Source organism: Triticum urartu, unplaced genomic scaffold (genome assembly GCF_003073215.2).
Source record: "Triticum urartu cultivar G1812 unplaced genomic scaffold, Tu2.1 TuUngrouped_contig_9633, whole genome shotgun sequence".
Taxonomy (NCBI): domain Eukaryota; kingdom Viridiplantae; phylum Streptophyta; class Magnoliopsida; order Poales; family Poaceae; genus Triticum; species Triticum urartu.
In genome coordinates this window covers 3,620-10,954 of record NW_024120697.1, presented here as the reverse complement: position 1 = coordinate 10,954, position 7,335 = coordinate 3,620, and the positions used below count along the sequence as shown (strand labels likewise).

The 7,335-nt window shown below is 38.6% G+C and overlaps 1 long non-coding RNA gene across 1 annotated transcript; it reads right to left on the bottom strand.

Annotated features, from left to right (window-relative positions):
* Positions 1 to 5,321: 5,321 nt before the first annotated feature.
* On the bottom strand, positions 5,322 to 6,766 carry LOC125532303. Its single transcript, XR_007293982.1, has 3 exons — positions 6,684 to 6,766; positions 6,441 to 6,599; positions 5,322 to 5,426 (listed from the first exon to the last, which is right to left on the bottom strand). It is a non-coding gene; the product is annotated as an uncharacterized LOC125532303 (long non-coding RNA).
* Between the last annotated feature and the right edge of the window lie 569 nt (positions 6,767 to 7,335).

Genomic DNA, 7,335 nt, shown 5'->3' with positions numbered 1-7,335 from the left:
AATGGCCAAAACAGGTGCGCCACTAACAGGCCTTTTCCTAGTAGTGCTAGGAGATACATGTCAGAAGAAGAAAATAAAGAAAACTACAATCTACGAATGGAAGACATCGGAAAAGAGATGTTCATTTCTGTATACGACTACCATCGAATCAACCTGCGAGGACGCTCTTGCATCGAGCTGTCGTGTGCTCTAGATCATTGTTGGGAAACTATAAGCTAACTTCTAGAGAATGTGGTCAGTCTTTAGCCTGCCACCCTGAAGACCATAATCCGTGTGACGTATATTCCAGGACTAGAATTGCTTATTGGCAAAGGCGGATAACACCCGCTAGTGCTCTCATCTATGAGCAGTAATCTTCGCACTGAGCAAAACGGAACCTAATATACCACTTCATAGAGCTAGACAAGCAAATCAATAATCACAATCGCTACTCGGGTAAGGTTTAACATAACTATACTTATTTGTAAATGTTGTCTTGCATATTCACATTAACATTTTAGAATAACATAGATTCATCCATCCAGCCAAGTTTACGCAAACATATAAAGAAGATACAATATCTGCATGACTCCATGTTTCATGGTTGTCTAAGTTTTCCCGGAGCAATGCAGATAACTTGAGCACAAAGAACTATAACAGTCATGGGTATTGCTAAATCTCTGTATACCCCGTTTGGCTAAAAGTATTTGGAGGTCCTTCCTAATCTCATCGAGAACATTTACAAAATTCGGTAAAAACTTAAGATTAATCACTAGCTTCAACATAGGAGAACTATTTAGATGTTTCAACAGTGTCGACGGAGCAATAAAACTCACACATCAAAAGGAAATTCATTGCTTACCTGTGTAGAGCTACGAGGAGGCGAGGGCGGTTGTGGTGTGGAATCTAACAATAAGAGATGGGAGGTAAGGTAACGATGCTTCATCTAGTGAAACGCAGAAGGGTGAGACAAGAGGTATACAGGTCCAGGCCCCTCGCGATGGAGGTAAAAACTCTAGTCCTGTTCTTCGGAGAGATTGTTCTTGCATGTGAGTGTAAGATTACTGTGATTCTGTGACCGTAACTACCCATTGGCCACTACGATTGGTAACAGGGGGGGTTAAATTCTATTAGTAACGCTGAGGTTCAATACTAATAAGATCTCCATTCATGCTCTTAGCCGTTTGGCTACTTCAATCTAAGTAAGACACACGCGAGTGAGGATATGTCCTTCTTGATCCGAGCTGTGCCAGAAATCTCTACTTCGGCAGCATTCCCTGAGTGACTAAATCCGCATCTTGCAGGATAATATATTGGTACTTGATGATTGTGGGCTAGGGCCTCCATGGGCTTCTGCTACGTTTTAGGTCACCGTGGGCTTAGTTGGTGGGGTATGACCTCATCATGGATGTTCATGGGAGATTGAAACCCGAATGATCCTTCAATATTGATGAACTGCAGACTCGCCTAAAGAGGGATCCCAACGGATTCTAAAGAGCAAACCATCCATGGTTCACTATTTTTTTGGTAAATTTTGGTGATAATCAATCATCTCTCAGAAGAGGTTGACTAGTAATCCAACAGGGATGTATCATGAATTCCGAGTGATAATTATGGTGTTCGGCCCTTGGAGAGACACCAATCATTATCTCGGAGGAACACCATCTTAAACCAACTCTAGATCCAAAATTGCGATTTTTATATTTTGGGTCCTAAACGAAGGCCAAAACCATGCTGCGGGAGATATCAAATTCACTCTTTGTGCCGAATGATTTATCAATCTGAAGAGATGATCACTAATTTGTTAACTTCCAGAACTGATCTGCATAAAGAAAATGATCACTCAATATTTTCCTAGCATTCATGTAGGAAGTTTTTTTTAGATTTTCTCAATTGAGACAAAATTTTATCCAATTTAATTGGCGAATTTGAGGGCCTCTCTGAGAGGATTAGAGGAAATTTCTGCTGCGTGCTCAAAAGATTTGTCGCAGTCACAGGGACTTGATTAGATGGTTGCTTAGGGACAATCTTTGGTTCCCGCGCTTGAATCTTCTTGACTAGCATGAACATTGTAGACGTACTGAGAGGCGCATACGTTACCTCGATTACCATAAACTAGGTTGGGCCCCCGCCAATGGCGGGCCTCCTGAGTGCGTATTTGTGGCACACTTGTCTTGCTGAAGCACCTCATTGCACATTTAGGGTGTCTATATTCACATGAGTTCATACACATTTATTGTCAAGTAACATGGAACATATCCCTAGAATATCTGCCTATCCTACCTAACGCTGGATTTCACCTAACGCAAGAGCAAGTACTACGATGAAAATCACTTTTACGAGTGATACCTTTGTCTTTGGTGCTTGAGTTGTCCTCCCATCGGTGTGGTCCTCGATTTTTTTTATGTACCTTCTCCCTCTCTACACCTTTTTTCCGCCTCGCCGCCCAGAAAGACCTATAGAAGAAGGAAGAATTCAATCCGTATCGTACTTTCCAAGCAACCCTCCAATGAAGAAAGTGCAATTACGGTCCTGGTGGTGTTAGTTGCTCCAAGCACAGTGCACATCTAAAATGTAGTACTTAACTAAAATAAGAAAATTGACAATATGAAGTCCCATAGCAGTATGTACATATGTAGCTGTATTAGAAATTTAGAATCAAGATAAAATCAGCTAATTTATTTACAAATAGCAAAAGACCAGAAAGTACTGGCTCGCTCAACCATGTTACACCACATTTCCCTCTACTACTCCATACAGCACTATGATACTGACATTGCCAGCATTAAATCAGACACATCCATTACTACAGATTAAATTTCACTTCTACAGTGACCATCTCCATAATATCTAACCAGCCATCGTCTCAGATTGTCTACCAACTTGATTCACTTTTCATGCCACCATCGCGGACCATACAAACATACATACATCAAACATCAATGCCATTATGTCAATGTGTTCATCTTAACCAATGTTCACTATGGTTCATGTGCCCCAATGAAATAACGATTGTTAGCATAAGTTTTCTTTACAAGTAAAAAAGAACCACGAACACTTGGCAAAGCACCGCAATGTTTCAGCACAAGAGATCCTTAGATACCAGAACCAAGCAACACAATCAATCCTAGTGTCCAAGAGAATTGCAAAGCAGTCTTGCGCCATATAGGCAGCAAAATTTGCATTAGATAAACAGGAACCTAATCTCTAGAAGGCACCAACATGCACCCATGTAAGTGCCAGCTTCTGTAACTACTAATAATAGTGCTTCATGCAAATGGCTTAGAGCGGCATGAACATTTCCTGTATCATCTTCCAACATAGCCACATTTATGTTGGTAGCAGTTGAACCTGGATGTGAAATCCCACAATAAGTAGATAAATCACACAGTTGACATATGTTCAGGAAGAAGATATACCTCTAGGTATACAAGTCAACCAAAATAGATAACAAAAATGAGCAAGTGGATGATGTATGAAAGAAGGTTATTATCAAACAAACATGCTCTTATATATACAAATTAAGTATGGTATCAAAGACATCTTGTTTGAAATGTAAGTAACACGCTAGTACTATGCTTGTTTCTACCCTATTCCCAATCACACCTCCTATCTCTCTGGTGCCATCTTTGGCTTTCAACATATGTTAAAGGTTAAAGGTTAGCATGAGATTAGTGACACGAGCCCTTGAATGATGCAAATAACATAACATCAAATTCAAACTTGTCATTTCACCCGCTTGTCAGTCATATTTGTCAAAGCTAGAACAAGGGAACAACTTCACATAAGCTTCAAAGTATGCTACTCTAGACGATATGACAAGCCTAGTGTACGTTTTGTGCCCAAGAAAATTCTTCATCATTCCTATAGGAGCCAAAAGGTGTGATTAGGCATCTATTTTTGCCTTGTGTTGCAGGCCTAGTTATCTCCATTTTCCAGCTTTACGGATATTACAAGATGAGATCAACTTTAGTTTGGCAGTAGGCACCATGCACCACATGTACCTAAACCATTTGTACACATTCACCACAGCGTATATATACATATTAGAGCGAAATCAATAACCACACATACGGAAAAGGAGACATCTATGAGCATCTATCAAATTGACAAGACACCAATCAACACTTAAAACCTCAACATATAACAACAGCAACGTCAACGACAGATATAATTCACCCACCAAATCTTCATCATAAAAATAAAGACTGTAATTACTATGAAGCTCTAATATCAAACTGTAAGAATGACAACCAAGACACAGATGGAATTCGATTCCTCACAGTTATAGGGAAACTGCACAGGAGAAATCGAAAAACACGAACCTTACCAGTGCTATCGTAGTAGTCATTGAGAGATCAATGGTACATGGACTCATCCAATCTGAACCAGTTGGTGACATACTCGTATAGAATTGCATGCGCTGCAGCAACCAAAAGAATCTCTATCTAGCTTTTGTGCGTAGAGGACAAATGCTTAGTTCTTTACTCTGCCAATATAAATACTATCAGCAAGGCAAATAATTTAAACTAAACTATTTAAGAAGAATGAGCAGGCAACACACCAAAACTGAACTATGTAAGAAGAATTCGAACAAAACTATGTAAGAATAGAACATCGATAGCGAAATTTTATTAAGATCAACCAAGCCTTTATATGAAGCATGCATACTATAAAATACAATGATGTAAAGATTTGACGCATAACAAACCACGCAGAGAATAGGAACAATTAGCAAATTAAGATGTTGTGATTGTACCTGAGAAATGATGATCAGCACTTGCATAGCTCCAACAGGCTGTACCCCACAGAATTACTAAATCAAACTCAACAGTACAAATGCTCTCTGCAAAATAAAGAAACGAATGGAATCACAATCATTTTCGCAAGTGAACTGAAGCAACTAAATAGCGCAAAACCTAACTGGAAGTTTGTGTTTGGAAGAACTAATGCAACTAAATATGGCCAACCGACAAAATATTAATGGAGACACACAAACTAATACACCAAGTACCACAATGATTATATAACAATCCATACTTCTGACATACAAGACAGGATCATTTTTGCATGTATTGCATCTTAGTGCCATTACTTATGCAGTAGAAATCAAATTAAGTGGAAGTCGCTAGAAATCAGGAGAAGTGGACAACAATATCTGATCAAAGTTAATGCACAGACCAATTGAGACTATAACACAAACTGGTCATATCACCTAAGCATCTAAAAAGAACGATAGCACTTACAACGGACAGTAAAAGTGTGCGGTAATACAGTTTATTTTAAAAGCATTTCAAAAGAATGACAAATAAAATAAAGCAAGGAATAGGAAATGACCCGACCTTTTACTCATAGCAGATCAATTATTCTCAATGGCATCATTTTTTGTGCTGAGTGCATAACATAAACTGACCCTTCTTCCTTGTTACTTCAAGACACAATCAAATCTGCATTCAAATGGAATTAGAAGTTCAAGGTAATGAGCAAATTTTACTTAATACATCAAATGGAATCAAATCTGCAAAATTGCCTCGGTAAAAGAATAGTTCGAACTGTACATACATGCTTAATAACAATCATGGCGTAGCAAAACCAAAAGAACCATATCCGTATGCCATCCCTCACCAAAACGATCATGCATCTACATTTCCAAGCTTTTTAATTTAGCGAGGACACTATAAGCAAGATAGGTGTCTGATTTACTTTTGGAGAATCCTAATGATTTACATTATTTCCTTTGTATCACAATAAAAAATGAATTCAACAAAGAGTAAAACAACTACCTAGACTTTGTCAGATTACTTATGAAGTATCAAGACGACAAAAGAATGTCAAGAACAGATGCAAATAAAGAGAAATGGTGTATTTTCTGCACATGCCAAGTCACAGGGATACTAACGCACGCCCCAAACTTTGGTGCTTATGACTCAGTAGTTAGTAAATAGTGATCCATCCGAAGATGGATAATTTAATGTAGAAGCACTATTACTGATTTAGAATGTGCACCTTTTGACAAGTTCATGCATTATTATACTGATTTAGAATGTGCACCTTTTGAGTAGTTAGTAAACAGATCCCAAGCATAGGAGAATTGAAAGAACTCCTAGAAAAAAATGGAAAGAACAAAGGATATGTGTCATGGCTTCTCTATTCGAATCCCAATTAGCATAATAAGGATACAAGGAAAAGCATATTCTAAAATATGTGATATATCATGCATGTAAATATTTGAAGCCCATCTATGGAACTAAAAAAATGAAATCATCCAACAATTTTAGATGTGTGCAACAGATTAACTATACTATCCATCTTCTTTTCCTTGTATTTCTTAATTTGCTCTAAAATCTAGCATCATATACCAGTTAGCCTTTACTTATTTGTCAAGGACTCGATATACATGCCTATTCCTTTCAAACATCATATTATATACCATGATAAAGAAAGGAGAAGAGAAAATGAACCTGGTGATCCACATAGGCTATCCCCTTTCCGATTAACTCAATTGCCTGCTCGTATAAAGCTTGAACATAAATCGCTTGTATATGTGACTTTGAAGGGCTCCCATCCCATTCATTGGACTAACTCCTCAATGTGGTTTACATATTTCTTCTTTTCAGCTTCTGCATTTGTGTCACTAAACTTGTTGTTCAGATAGAATGAGATTGCAAAAGAACTAATACAGAAAGAATTCTATGTAAGCATACCAATTTAGATGACCTGCTTAGCCTTGCAATCCAAAATCCGGCCTGAGCTGCAGCAAAAACAACACCAATTATCCTGAAATAAGGCATCATCACTGAAGTTATAATATCTTAAATGGAGAATCTTGGAGGTATACTCTAAAACATTTTTTTGCTGGTATAGAGTTTAAGCTGCAAAGGGAATCTGAATATCTGTATCATATGCCACTTTGAACTTTGGTACTTCATCGTATAATATTTATAATAAATTGTACACTCAGCAGCAAAAATAACACTCAATAGCAGCCCTGGATTCTATGAAGACAAATCCTGGTCACTTTAGTTTCTGGTGTAAGAATCTTATGGGTACCCAAAACCACTCCATAGCAACCATAGATTTATGGAAACAATCGTTGGTGTAAGAAATCTTGTGGACTGGACACACAAACCCTAGCTACGAAATTATGAAGGAATCAGAAGGAGCTCAGAGGGAAGGGCGGATAAAACAACTGGTGGCGGCGACATGGCCATGGTTGGGCCGAGCCACTTTCCTTGTTGCCATCTGTTGTTCCCGTGGAGAAGAGACGAGGCGGAGGCAGCAACCGAGATCAACAAGGAAGAGATGGCGCGATGGAGACCCATTAGAGGACGAGTGCGAGCGGCGAAGGGAGGGGAG